Consider the following 13,940-nt stretch of genomic DNA (forward strand, 5'->3'; position numbering starts at 1 on the left):
ACACGGTGTTGATTTGTCAAAAACTTAATTCTCCATGACAACTTCCATTGAAGACCTAAAAAAGTCAATAATCTGGAGTTTATATCATCTTGGACAGCAGCTAGAAGATGTTACATTAGAAAAAAAAACCATAGCCATGATAAGGAGTGATTTACCAATTAGATGAGCAAAACAAAGAATTGTTAAAATGACAGAACTATCAGTCAGGAAGGGTTGGCTTAATTAAATAATAGCCCAGTGCAAGCCAGATGTTTATGATCTACCAGTTGCACAATGCAGGTTTCTCAAAATAATAGAAACTGACATATGCCGTACATACAGCCTCTCTTTAGCTGCTTCTTACTGCATTTATTTAGAGGTCACCTAGGGAAATATGCCTCTAAGCTGAACTAGTCTCTGTATTCTTTCTGGTACAACCCAGTCCCAGAGGAGCAGTTATGACCTTGTCCTGCCTGCTGGACAGAGTGGTGACTTTAGTATGACTGTGGGCTGCCTTTGTGTATTTTGCTTGGCCCATTCATGTTCTCCATCAGTATTGTATTGTGAATATTTGTGGCAAAACATCCAGAGCAGTAGGCCTCCAAGTGTTGTTTTTCAAGGCCCTTTGAAAGGATGTGAATTGGGTGAGGTCTCTGCATGTCATATGGACCTATGACCGTAAGATCCTTCACCACGTCACTTGATGCACTGTTAGAGAACAGCAGTTTCATGCTATGGTATACTTTCCTTTTATAACAGCCTCTGTGCTCAACTTCTTCTGCCTCCCTAGTCCTGTAACTCTCCAAACCCTGAGGCCACATGGAGTTCAGTGCATTGAGACTGCTAGCAATACAACCTGAATATCCACCATTTGAAGACCTCATTGTATTTTTAACCCCAATTTATTATTATCTTGATTGGTTAAAAATAATTTTCATGCCAGTTTCATCCTTAGCAGCTGTGCTATCCCTGAAGTTAGTATTTTTTTTTAAGATTTATTTATTAATTTGAGAGGCAGAGTTACAGATAGAGGGAGACACAGAGAGGGAGGTCTTCCATCCGCTAGTTTACTCTCCAAATGGCCACAATGGCCGAAGTTGGGCCAATCCAAAGCCAGCAGCCAGGAGCTTCTTCCTGTCTTCCATGGGGGTGTGGGGGCCCAAGCACTTGGGCCTTCTTCCACTGCTTTCCCAGGTCATTAGCAGAGCGTTGCTTTGGAAGAGGAGCAGCTAGAACACGAACTGGCACCCTTATGGGATACCAGAGCCACAAGTATAGGCTTAACCTACTATGCCACCAGCACCAGTCCCAGACATCAGTGCTTTTATCCATCTTTCTCACCAACCAGCTTCCTTCCAACCTATGTTCTCCTTGATCTCACAAATGTGAAGCAGTGGTTCATTTAAATCATTCAAGCTGTTGGCATGCCTTTGGGAAGACTGCTGCCTCTGGGTGTTCAGCTTAATGACCTGAAATATGATTGTGGTACTGAATTCAAGCCCCATCTGAAAATTCACACCCCACTAACACAGATCGTGTTCTTCCCTTGGCTGTTGCTTCAAGACCTGTATGAGGTGTGGGACCAAACAGTATCTCTTGTGTTGTATGTTCTATTGCAAGTTTTGTAGAATATGTTGTCCACTGGGATTAAGTTTCCATTTACACCATGGCATTGTTTTCTCATTAGGTGAAAGACATCCAATTTTCCATTTTTCCTTCTTTGATTATGTCTGTGCATGTAAGTGATTAGATTGATTTAATTGGTCATGAAAACCCAGATAGTAAATGATTAAGGTAAATGCAGCCAGTTGGTTTAGACATAGCCTTAATAACTGCTTTCCAGAGACTTCTTTTAAATGCCACTTTGTTCATTTGAGTTGTGAGATTGAGCTCCTTCTCTCAATCTTTAACTCCCCTTTCTTGTCCTGACCTTATTGGGGTTTATATTGATTCCTTTTTTTAATTACAAAAAACACAAAGTGTCAAAATTTTAGTACAGAAAAAAAGATTCACTAGAATAATTTATTAAACATGTCTATTTATACACCAGACATCATACTAGGCACGTGATATATTGTGGTAAACAAAGCACCCTTCTCTCTTAGTGTGTAAAATCTACTGAGTAAGATATGTGGGTTCCATTTACTATGGAACCCAAGACTCAATAACTAAAAACTATTAGTCTTGTAGGGGATTATTATTGCATAATAATTACATAATATTATTATGTGTTATGCCATTAATTATATAATCATTTTACAAGATAATGGGTGTTCTAGTTTTCTGCTGCTTTCCCAGGCACATTGGTAGGGAGCTGGATCAGAAGCAGAGCAGCTAGAACACGAACCATTGCTCGGATGGCATGTCAGCCTCGTGGGCAGTGGCTTAACCCTCTGTACCACAAAACCAACCACTGTAGCTCTCTTTACTCTAGCCAAGTGGTCTAAAAATATAAACTCTAAAAGTACAAGCATCATCCTTTTATAATAAGATACCAGCTATTCAACTGTAATATATTTACATTTTTTAAAGCATGTTTTTTCAGTTTAGATCCCTGTGTGAGGTAGCTAAGTAAGTGGTGCTGCCCCCATTCTGCTGGGAATTGGGATGGAGGAATTTTCACTTGTTTCACATTCCAGCTATACAGCAAACCTAAGAAAGTTTGCTTCCTCTGAGTCCCCAAGTGCTTTCCTTAATTTTGTCCAGCTTGTGACTGGGCTTCGACCAGTTATGTACACTGGTCTGTGGCATAGCTTAATGGGCAGAGCAGCACAATGGCACCCAAGTTTTATGATATCCAGCTGTGGAATGTATCACAGTGCCTCTGAGGCCTCGCTTAGTGAAATCATTGTTCAGTTTTGATGTGCCATCTGTTGTCCGGATCTTCCTAAGTAGTTTTCTGGGCTGGCTTCCTTTTCACTGGGAGTGGAAGAAGTTGTCAAAAGCTCAGTGCATTCTTTGCTGCACTGTAAAACCATCAGGACTTAATTAGGGGAAAATTCTTCAGCAACAATTGATTTGTTGAACTATCATTCATTTTCAAGTACTTTCTTTTTATTAAAAATTACTTGAAAGTTGTTGGATGCCCAGCTTTGGGTTTTTTGAGCATGTGCCCTATCTATTTACATCCTGTTCTTAGAGTTTTGTATAATTAGATTGTAGTTTATAAACTACTCTGGCTGGAACTTGTTAGAAACTCTCATTTATATCTGTAGATTTACTAACTAAGCTAGAAAATAGAGAAGTAGAGCTTATTAAACATGACATCTTTGAGTTTTCAGAAAGTGTTTTAGACCATTATCTAGGCCTTTGGAAAATCTTCATGTTTGTCTCTGGCTCTACCCCTGAAATTTTAGGCCCTTTTGGATTTTCAGAGAAGTTGCAACTATATGCTTCAGATTCATTTGTAATTACCTTATTTAAAATTAGCTCAGGAAGCTATTGTTTTGTAAGAACATGGTCTTTGAGGTTAATGTGATCCATTTTATGTCCTTTTTCATCTTTAAGCAGGGAAAAATTCTTTGTGAAATTTCACCTGATGCCAGCGCCGCGGCTCAATAGGCTAATCCTCCGCCTTGCGGCGCCAGCACACCGGGTTCTAGTCCCAGTCGGGGCGCCGGATTCTGTCCCGGTTGCCCCTCTTCCAGGCCAGCTCTCTGCTGTGGCCCGGGAGTGCAGTAGAGGATGGCCCAAGTATTTGGGCCTTGCACCCGCATGGGAGACCAGGATAAGTACCTGGCTCCTGCCATCGGATCAGCACGGTGCGCCAGCCGCAGCAGCCATTGGAGGGTGAACCAACAGAAAAGGAAGATCTTTCTCTCCGTCTCTCTCTCTCTCACTGTCCACTCTGCCTGTCAACAAAAAAATTTCACCTGAAAATCAAAAATTGGCTTATTTTGTAATGCTGGAGTTGCTGACAGTACTAATGCAACTCAGTGGGTTGCACCACATTCCATGTTGGTTTTAGAAGCAGAATAGATACAGATTTATGAATGTGCCATTGGGTCACTGGGCAGCACTTGGCCAGTTTGCAGTTGAGGTTTTTCTCGGAACTAAGGAAGATTCACCTCCATTGTTATGTATAGGTAATGATTGGGTCTATTCTCTGGGTAATTCATAGTAGGCTTTTAAGAGGTTTGGGAATACAGTATAAATTAGGGTTGAATCTCTCATTATTGAAAATGTTTAGAAATGGAGAGAAAAGCTCTGCACAGAAAGCCAACCACCTTTATTAACCCAAAAATGAAACAGCAGTTATGGACCGAAAATTCAGGTCAAAATATAAAGGAAATGAAAAAAGAAACATGGCTAAATGAAACTACTTGAAGAAATCCATAGAGAAATGGGAAGGGTGAAGAGATGAATTGCTATTATAATAGTGACACTAACCAGTCATGTGAATGGGAACTTGCTTCACAAACACAGATTCCTTGGCCTTGGAATGAGTTAGTATGGGCATCTGTGTTTTTAAAAGCTCCTCAAATAATTCTGATGATCAACCTAGATTTGGAACCACATAGTTATGGGAAATAAATTGTGGACTCTTCACACACGCACACACACACACACACACATACACACGTGAATGTACTCTTATCAAGAGGAAATTGAAGTCCAATCTGGACCATAACATTCTGTCTTCAGCCCCTGAAATTTGACCCTGCCCTTTTTCAAACTTCGGGAAAAAATTCAAGTAAATCAGCAATTGTCTTTCCACATTGTTCTCCACAGTTCAGAGTACTTCCTCCACCAGCTCTCAAACCAGGGCCTGAAGCAGATGAGGAGAACAAAGCAAAATATTAACATCTATAATTGTGGAGAAGTACTTACTTGGCATTTCTTTAGTCCCTTCCTTCCAGCCCACAACTTTACTATATACTTCATGATGAAAATACAGTGTCATCACTGGTGTAATGACAGATGCTTATATCCTTCAAACCACTATTATATTACAGATTTTATTGCTCTTTGGAAACTTGTCAATATCTTCAATGGAATTTCTCAATTGCCCAAATGGAGTTGAGTAGACAGGTTGTTGAGCACAACAAGCCTTGTTGAGTTAGGCAGAGCCCTAAGATGGTAAATTTATAACAGATTGCCCATCCAGCAAGGGCAGTGCCTTTCCCACATCTGACTTGAGAAACACCCAGTACCAGGATTGATTGTTTGCTTAAAGACAATGTTTGGGAATATGTCCCACTTGATTTCAACAATTAAGTGCAACAGGTGAAAGCTCTTCTTATTTTATTGGACTAGCATTTTCAACAGCTATTAATGAGCCAAACACTGTGCAACTTCATAAATGAGGGGATTTAGCTATCATCATGTATAAATCCTCCCCCAATTTACCTGCTCTACTCTGAAGGCAGGATCTGAAAAAGGAAACAATAATGTTTTGGAAAATGATGACATTCTGTAAATAAAATCTGGCAGCAAAAGTTCTTGGCAGAAATAACACTCGAGTCAACATGTCTCAATTTATTGCTATGTGAATCAGAAATTAATTCTTCTTCCATCATTTCTGTACTTCTGAAACATGACATCATTAACAGAACCTGAAGACTCTATGAGTACCTAGACTCTTAATGTAATAAGCCAAGTAAATAAATAGTTGAAAAGTAAATTTGTTATCTTGAAGTTTTCTGGGGGAATTGAGTTTACAGTGACTGTAATATATGGAGCTGCCAAAAAGTGTACAGAGGATGGGAGCTGTGGAATTATTATGACTTGGGTGTCCTTTGGGGCATTTGTATCCTCTGGGTGATAAGAAAACCCAAATACTCAATGTCTATATTGATTAGAGAAATTCTTGCTGGAATTATTTTTAATTCAGCATCTTTGAGTACTTTCTTCATCTGCAAGGAATGACATAAGCTCTGAATCTGCTTTTGGAGTCCTTCCTAGTCTGTTCCTCCTCTTGCCTTCTAATTTTCCATCCAAGTATCATGGTGGTATGAAAATATCTGGGTGTAGTGCTTAGGAAAATTTAATTGCTCTTGATATTGCTTGGTAAAACACTTTGACAGAGTATTTTGGCTGTGAAAAGTTCAGCCCCAAGTCAAGATCTAGAGGGATGAGGTCAAATGGGGGTACTTGATTGCCTTCATATGCGAAGAGTAGAAAACTTTTATGTAGAAACTTTATATGTGAGCAAACAGAGATAGAGAAGATCCAGGAAACCTGGAAACATGGAGCTCCAAGAAGATCAAGGGACAATGAATGGCATGGCAACATGGTGCCTGATGTGGATGGTGGAAGCATGAGCAAGGGACATTTTATAATAGCAATGCTTAATATTAGGTTTTAAATAGTGTGCTGCACTGTTCTGGGCTGGAAAATAAACCTTCTGAGACACAGGTAGAGTCCGTCCTGGGTGCCTTCTTGTGTTGATGATCACTCTGCAGAGGAATTAAACAGATACGGAACTGCATTCCACAATGGGGTCAGGCTAAGGTGGTGCGAATATTGTCACAGACAGAGACACTGGGAGAGTCAGAATTCAGGCAAAGCAGCCGGTGGGAGCAGGAGGACATTAAGAGACAAATAAGAGCCTGAAACTTCACCCTTGTCTGAGTTGCCATCACATCTCATAGGCACAACTGTGATCGCATCTCACTGGTCTTTCTTTCTCTCTCTTGCCTGTAGCCCATTCTCTACAACAGCAACCAAGGTGAACTTTTAAAAATAGAAGTCTTATCATCCCTTTTGGAATAAAACCTATGTTCTTTGCCTTGATCAACAATGCAGGTCCTGGCTGCCACTCTGCCCTTTTCTCCACATGCACCTCACTTCCCTGGTTTCTCCACACTGGTCTCCTTACCATTTCTCCTGCAGACCAGGATCCTGGTCACAGAGTTTTGTACTTTGTGTCACTTCTTCCAGTGTGCGCTTTGCCCAGATTCTGGCATAGCTGGCTCCCAGACATCATTCAGATCCTAACTTAAAAGTCACCTTGCGGATCCAGCGCCGTGGCTCACTTGGTTAATCCTCTGTCTGTGGTGCCGGCATCCGACATGGGCGCTGCATTCTAGTCCTGGTTGCTCCTCTTCCAGTCCAGCTCTCTGCTGTGGCCCGGGAGTGCAGTGAAGGAGGGCCCAAGTGCTTGGGCCCCTGCACTTGCATCGGAGACCAGGAGGAAGTATGTGGCTCCTGGCTTCGGATCAGCATAGCTCCGGCCATGGAGGCCATTTGGGGGGTGAACCAATGGAAGGAAGACCTTTCTCTCTGTCTCTCACTGTCTAACTCTATCTGTCAAAAAAAAAAAAGTCACCTTTGCAAAGAAACCTTCCCAGACAATTCTGTTTATAACACTGTCCCTCAATTTATGTTTTATTCTTCATCTCACTTCATTTTTCTTTGGAGTACTTACCATTATCTTTGACTTTTCTTTTTTTTTTCTTTTTCTTTTTATTTATTTGACGGAGCTATAGACAGTGACGGAGATACAGAGACAGAGAGAAAGGTCTTCCTTCCATTGGTTCACTCCCCAAATGGCCGCCACGGCTGGCGTTGCACCAATCCGAAGCCAGGAGCCAGGTGCTTCTCCCTGGTCTCCCATGCAGGTGCAGGGCCCAAGCACTTGGACCATCCTCCATTGCCCTCCCGGGCCACAGCAGAGAGCTGGACTGGAAGAAGAGCAACTGAGACTAGAACTCAGTGCCCATATGGGATGCTGGCACCGCAGGCGGAGGATTAACCAAGTGAGCCAGGCTCCGGCCCCCATTATCTTTGACTTTTACTTAGCTGTGTATTTCCTGTCTGTTTCTCTGTGGCAGGCTCTAGAATGGCCCCTGATCATCCTTGTCTTCTGGTATTTATGTTCTTGTGCTAACCCTTTTCACCTACAGTGTGGGTTGGGCCCTGTAACTTCTTTCTTTTGAATAGTATTCAGTTACAGGACAAGTGTGACTTGGTTCTTGTCCTCTTTATCTCTGTCACCCTCTCCCTGGGAGTCCTTGCTCTGGGAGCAGCAAGCTGCCATGTGGTGAATACTTTCAGAGAGGTCCATGTGGCGAGAAACTCGCATCTCTGGCTAACGAGGACCCAGGCCTGTATCAGCCCTTTGATTTTGGAAGCATATGTTCTCTTAGATGGGCTTTGAGATGACCACAGCCCTAGCTGACACTTTATACCCTTATGATCCTGAGTCAGAGGTCCCAACTACCCAACATCCAGATTCCTCACTCACAGAAAATATCAGGCAAGAAAAGTTCCTTGTTATAAGTTGATAAGCTGTGGGATAATTTGTTTTGCAGCAATAGATAGCAAACATGCTCCTCCACTGAGCATAAGCTCTACTAGACTGTCTCTGACTTGTTTCATGCTGTTTCCCAAGAAGATAGACTAATGCTTGGCACCCACAAGGCACTCAATAAATACTGAGTTTAAATGAGTGAATGAGTATTAGGGTGGGGTGGAAGACAGTGGGTCTCTTAAAATTTGTGGGATGACATTGATATTTAAAGCTAAGACTGTTCTTAAAATTCAAAGAGGCTCCAGAAGTCTTGAGAGTCCTCACCCAACAGACGTTCAGGCTCATGATCCTAATCTCTTGATCTTGATAATTGACGCTGGTCTTTGTTGCTCAGCACACCTTCACTGACAAGTCCAAGCTCAAGGTGGGGTAAATGCTCCACTGTCACTGTGTGCATCTGGAGAAATGAGTCAGACCTCCCATCCTTTCCGCACCTGTAAAGACCTCACAGGACTGTTGGAAATACATGGAATAGAATACGTAATGGGCTGCGGTTTGTTCTCAATGCATGGTGGTCTCCTCCACTTCTGGGAGCTTATTATCTAATGAGGAGACAAAGTGTGTACCTATGAAAGGTAATTCACAACTCTCCACATGGGGCGTGATGCTATGTTCAGCACCAGATGTTTTTGAGGCAGGAATTATAATGGAATAATTAATTATTTTTTAGTTCTTCCTTTCTGCAGGAGAGGATGTTAGATACACATTTTTTTTTCACCTGGAAGTACTACTGGTGAACCTCATAATTTTTCCTCAACAAATGTTGAAAATGATAAAGTAATCCAAGCTCCAACTGTGAAAATCTGGAAATACAGTAGGGAAACATGACAAGAGTATACGACGTTTACTCTGACACACGTGGCAGGCGGCATGCAGGCAACATCGGCAGCCCCTAAATGGGGAAAGTAGGCAATGCAGGACCAGGGAAGCACACAGAAAGGCAGGCTCTGCAGGGGACGGAGGCAAATCCAAGGGTGGAGGCAAGATGAATGAGGAGACCTCCAGAGACTCTGAGAGCAGGAGCCCAGCTCCCAGGAGAACAGAGGAAGAGGAGCCAGAGGAGACCGCCAGGAGAAGCTGTGCATGACCTAATTACTTTGAGCAGCTCAGGCAGCAAGAGGAGGAGAAGGCCAATGCCCATGCCTTTGAGGAGGAGCAGGTGGTAGGGCACCTGAAGAACGATGTGCTTGAGCAGAGGGGCAGGCTGTGGAAATCGTTGGCAAAGGAGGTTCAGGCCCCAGCCCCATTAACATTTAAGGTTTTACAGGGGCTATCAGCTTTCCATCACATGCTTGGCCATCACCCTTGGGTGCCTTGGTCATCGTCCCCACTGCCAAAGACTGCACCATTGTTAAGTGGAGCATGGGGAGTGGTTGGGAGTTGCATGTGATTCCTCACGCCAAGAAGGGCGGAGAGGAGAAGCTCCCTGGCCACAGCAGCCAAACCCCTTGCATAGCCATCTCATCCCAATGGCAATTACCTGGTCTCAGGCAACAGAAGCAAGCTCATTCTTTTCTGAAAGACCCAGAGCTGACGACACCTATACAACTGCATGGGACATTGGGACATCATGTCGGGGCTGCCACGCCACAGAGGCACCCACCAGCTCCACTGCACCTCCTAAGATTGCTCTATGAAGATGCAGAATGTGGTGGGGAACTACAACGTGGAGACCTGGACGACCTGCTAGGAGTGCTGTGTGATGGCTGGGGGCCAGGACAGGACTGTGTGTGTGTGTGTGTGTGTGTGTGTGTGTCTGAGTGTAGAAGACTCCCAAGGAGTCCCAGCTTGACTTCTCCAGCCACCAGAGCTCCAATGACTGCATCCACCTCATCAATGAGGAGCCCATGGTTTTGGGGGCAGACCATGGCTCCATGGCTCTGTGGGGCCTCCCCAAGAAGCAGCCCTTTGTTGTGCAGCATGATGCAATAGGCTATGCAGACAATGGAGCCTGGAGCAGCCCTTCTGGGAGTCATCCATGGCAGCCCTGATCTGGTTGCCACAGGCTCCTTTGGCTCCTGTGTGAGGCTTTGGCAGTGTGGGGAGGGCTTCCGGCAGCTGAGTCTTTGATCACCCGCCTGGTGGGTTTCATCAGCACCCTCGAGTTCTTCATCATGAGGAACTTTCTGGTGGCCAGGATGGGGCAGGAGCACATGCTTGGTGGATGGTGGCAGATCAAAGAGGCTGGCAACTCCCTGTGCATCATCCTGCTCCAAAGGGTCTGGGGGTCCACAGCTTCAGGCTCCAGATTCTCTCATTCTCCTCGTTTAAGTCCTTCCCAGGCCATGCCCCGATCCCTGCCCTTCTGTGCATTAAATCCTCCTCTTTTGGAAAAAAAAAGAGAAATGACATTTGTTCCCACCCCTGATTTTGTCACAGTGAATGTTTCATGCAGTTTAAGGAGAATTCACTCTTGCTAAAGCCCGAGCATCCGTTTCTAGGAGAGTTGACAGAGTCTCTCAATGCATACACTAGAAGAAAATATCATTCTGGAAAGAATTATTCCCCCATGGCTTACTGTAAATTATATGAAGAATTTCTTGGGATTCTAAAGAAAAAATAATATTTTTTTTCTTTTGTCATACGCTAATATTCAGATTCTGGGCACTTATAAGGAGAATGAATGGATGTGAAATATTTCAGAAATTTCCAGCTTTCTGAAAGAAATTTTACCTTTGAAGGAAAATAATGGCCTAATATAAACCACATTGGAATCGGCACATCTAATCCTATGGAGAAAAAGTGACCATGGCTGTCTACACATATAGGCAGGTCATTCAAGCTGGTTCAAAAATCCCACTTTCATCGGTGGTCTGTATGTGTCCACGTAGTGACAAATTGCCCCAGCAGGGCTCTTGAGGTGTTGGCGCCATCAGTGAGTGCCAGATGGAAAGTGGTGAAAGTTCTGATTTGTACCTTTCAGACCAGAGGCACTTGCCAAAATGGATGGGTCCTTCTGGCCACCTTTTCCAAGTACAGCCACAGGTATTCGGTTGAAGCCTGTGGGTGAGAAAGACATAAACAGGTGCTATAAATTAGTCAGACCAGAAATCCACAGGCCATTTAGTAACTGGTAAACTCAATGGCCCAAAAGAACAAAGGAGGTCTCTTTTCATCAGAATGATTAGGTTCATTCAACGAATATTTATTGGGCACACACTTTCTGAAGTCAGAAGAGCCACTGACAAGGTCTCTTATTTAAAGAGTGCCTAAAGTGAGGAGCAAAACCCCAAACCACCTGGGACGGTCTGGATCTAACTACGGATGGCAGCCCAATGGAAAGAAAGAGCCACTGTCTCAAGGGCAGAAGGGACAACCTGGATGTTGTGACACCCATCCTGTCCACACTTTTCATGGCGTGAATTTTCTGCCTTGGCTTTCCCAGGCCGAGACTTCACATTTTGGAAGAAGTACAGTTTTGCTATAGTATTTCCCAAACCAGTCAATTAACTAGTGAGAGTGAAAGAGCATTGTTTCTCAACCAAATTTTAAATCTCATCTCCCAGAGTTTGCATCTTTGGGTAGCAACTGTTGAATCCTAAAGCTAAAAGGGAAAAAGTTGAAAAAAGAGTTTTCTCCATGGTCCTGGCTTCTACTATTCTTGAAGGATGGAAAATGGCCATTGCATCTTCTGGTAATGTTTTATCATATTTATAGTTCATTATTTTTATCATATCTAACTTAAGTTGCTCAAGCAGCATTTTTTTGTGTCTTATAATATTTTGCTTCTGGATAGTTGAGGAGTAACTGATCACAAGCCTCTTATGACAATGGTTATCAAATTCTTACCTGAGTGTTTTTCAGATCCAATTCCTGCTAATTCTTTCTGGGCAACGCACAAAAAGCCTGCTAAATGGGATACCAAATACAATGACATTGAGTTTTTCCTATTTTCTGGACATTGAACCAAGTGTTTTATCCAGATTATCTCAATCATTCCCCACAACAAGCCTACTGAAGTTGGGTCAATCATTTCCTTTCTTTTAGGAGTGGGAAAACTGAAGTTTAAAGAAAGATGGAAACATTATAATCAATCCCAGATGAGAAGTTGTGGAGCTGGGATGTGCGTGACAGTGCCCAAGTATACAACTATAGAAACAAGATTGTCTTGTCTTTTGTGCTAACAGAGCCAAATATTGAATTGAGTGACTATTTTTTAATATTTATTTTATGAAAGGCAGAGTTAAAGAGAGAAGGTGTGATAGAGATTTTCAATCTGCTGCTTCACTCCCCAAATAGCTACAAAAGCTGGGGCTGGGTCAGTAGCTAGGAGCTTCATCTAGGTCTTCCATATGGGTACAGGGGCCCAAGGATTTGGTCCATCATTTAATGCTTTCCCTGGCAAATTATCCAGGATCTGGATTGTAAGTGGAGCAGCCAGGACTCGAACCGGCACCATACGGGATATTGGTGTTTCAGGTGGCAGCTTAGCTCATCAAACCACAATCCCAGCCCCTGAGTGACCATTAACTAATCAACATACCACTTTTTAAAAGTGTGTTCATGTTCTTGTTGATGGCTGTTTGTCACTCAAGTGTTTACAAAATCAAGGGATAATTTTTTTTCTAGACTCTAACCTTCTGTCCAAGCACACTCTTAAGCCTTTGTTTAATCTTCAAATCTAAAAACATGCTAGTTGGTGATATATATAATACCTTTGGCTATTCTCTTTGGGGATATGAGTCTTCTTGTTTATCTCTTTAAACCAATAGCTCTCAACTGTGACTGTTAGAATCACAAACAGAAGCTTTTAAAGCTCCTGATGTCCAGTCACACCCATGATCAATTAAATTAGAATCTCTGGATGATACCCGGTGATTACAATGAGTATCCAAGGTTGAAACTACTGCTTTAAGTAATTCTTCCTTGGACTTTATCCTTCTTTGTTTAAGACTTATTTTATTTATTTGAAAGTCAGAGTTATAGGGAGAGGGAGAGGGAGGGAAAGAAAGAGTAAGAGAGAGACACACACAAAGAGAGAGAGACAGAGACAGAGACAGAGAAATATCTTCCATCTGCTTGTTCACTATCCAAATGTCCACAACAACTAGGGCAAGGTCAGGCTGAAGTCAGGAGCCTACAATATCACCCAGGTCACCAACGTGGGTGGTAGGGGCCCAAGTAGTTAGACCATATTCTCCTGCTTTCCCAGGAGTATTACCAAGGAGCTAAATGGGAAGTGGAGCAGCCAGGACCCAAACCGGCACTCATAAGGGATGCTGACATCCCAGGCCACAGCCTAGCCTGCTGTGCCACAATGCCAGCCCTTGGACTTTATCCTTCTCCATCTATTTTACCTTGTCTGCTTTGGCTTTGGCTCTGGCTCATCTTGCCAACGCTATGATTTGGTCAATTCAATGTCCACTCTCAAATGCTATGTAATTACCTGCCTCTATTCCGGAGGCTGAAGAAACTAAATATTCCCTCTCTCGACTTCCTTGGAGCTGGAGGTGCACACAATACAGTAATGTCCAAAGACAAGAAAATGAATGCCTGCTAAGGGCCCCTGAAATGTCTACACATCCAGGTGTTTCCAATAATATGTTAGTCAGCTCAGGATTTTTCACTTTTCATCTGAATGTTTACATTTGTCTGGATGTTTCCATAGACGTAGACTGAGCATGTGACTCAAGTCACAGGTAATTTGAGTAAAAATTCAAGGGAGGATTTTATCACTTTTTATTGAAGATTTATTCTCTTTCCGTTT

The 13,940-nt window shown here is 43.0% G+C and overlaps 1 pseudogene; it reads left to right on the plus strand.

Moving 5' to 3' along the window:
- Positions 1-1,403: 1,403 nt before the first annotated feature.
- On the plus strand, positions 1,404-10,653 carry LOC100344299 (U3 small nucleolar RNA-interacting protein 2 pseudogene; annotated as a pseudogene).
- Positions 10,654-13,940: the final 3,287 nt, after the last annotated feature.

Source organism: Oryctolagus cuniculus, chromosome 2 (assembly GCF_964237555.1).
Source record: "Oryctolagus cuniculus chromosome 2, mOryCun1.1, whole genome shotgun sequence".
Taxonomy (NCBI): domain Eukaryota; kingdom Metazoa; phylum Chordata; class Mammalia; order Lagomorpha; family Leporidae; genus Oryctolagus; species Oryctolagus cuniculus.